The sequence below is a fragment of the Macaca mulatta genome, chromosome 11, assembly GCF_049350105.2.
Source record: "Macaca mulatta isolate MMU2019108-1 chromosome 11, T2T-MMU8v2.0, whole genome shotgun sequence".
Taxonomy (NCBI): Eukaryota; Metazoa; Chordata; class Mammalia; order Primates; family Cercopithecidae; genus Macaca; species Macaca mulatta.
In genome coordinates this window covers 96560182-96560936 of record NC_133416.1, presented here as the reverse complement: position 1 = coordinate 96560936, position 755 = coordinate 96560182, and the positions used below count along the sequence as shown (strand labels likewise).

Below are 755 nucleotides of genomic sequence, written 5' to 3'. Positions count from 1 at the left end.
ATGGAAGTTTTATAGATGCAAGATACATATTCACACATATATGTAACATTTTTCTCTTTGGTAGGTAGAAGATGAAGCAGAATACCAACATAGGAGTAATATAACTGGTTTCTAGTCTTTGATCTGCCACTAGTTTGTGACCATAGGAAAACCATCTTAACTTTTTTTCTGAACCTCTGTTGTTTTCATTTAAAAGAATGAAGAAGTGTTACAGCTCTTTTAAAATTTATCTAAGAGGTTTTCAATTTTTTAACTGGAAAACTCCCCATGGGAAAAAATAGAGAGGAATCATATTTTCCCAGACATTTTCTTATGAGAGTCAGATAAGATGTTTTTTTTTTTTTTTTTTTTGAGACGGAGTCTCGCTCTGTCGCCCAGGCTGGAGTGCAGTGGCGCTATCTCGGCTCACTGCAAGCTCCGCCTCCCGGGTTTACGCCATTCTCCTGCCTCAGCCTCCTGAGTAGCTGGGACTACAGGCGCCCGCCACCTCGCCCGGCTAATTTTTTTGTATTTTTAGTAGAGACGGGGTTTCATTGTGTTAGCCAGGATGGTCTCGATCTCCTGACCTCGTGATCCGCCCGTCTCGGCCTCCCAAAGTGCTGGGATTACAGGCTTGAGCCACCGCGCCCGGCCAGATAAGATGATTTGTATCAGCACATGGTAAAAGGCAATAAACCAGTGTAAATTAAGAAATAATTTAGGGTTGGGTGCAGTGGCTCACACCTGTAATCCCAGCACTTTGGGAGGCTCAAGAG

At 43.2% G+C, this 755-nt stretch overlaps 1 non-coding gene across 1 annotated transcript; it reads left to right on the top strand.

The window, feature by feature from the left end:
* The first annotated feature begins 203 nt into the window (after positions 1 to 203).
* On the top strand, positions 204 to 266 carry LOC114671168 (U7 small nuclear RNA). Its single transcript, XR_003721057.1, has one exon. It is a non-coding gene; the product is annotated as a U7 small nuclear RNA (small nuclear RNA).
* Positions 267 to 755: the final 489 nt, after the last annotated feature.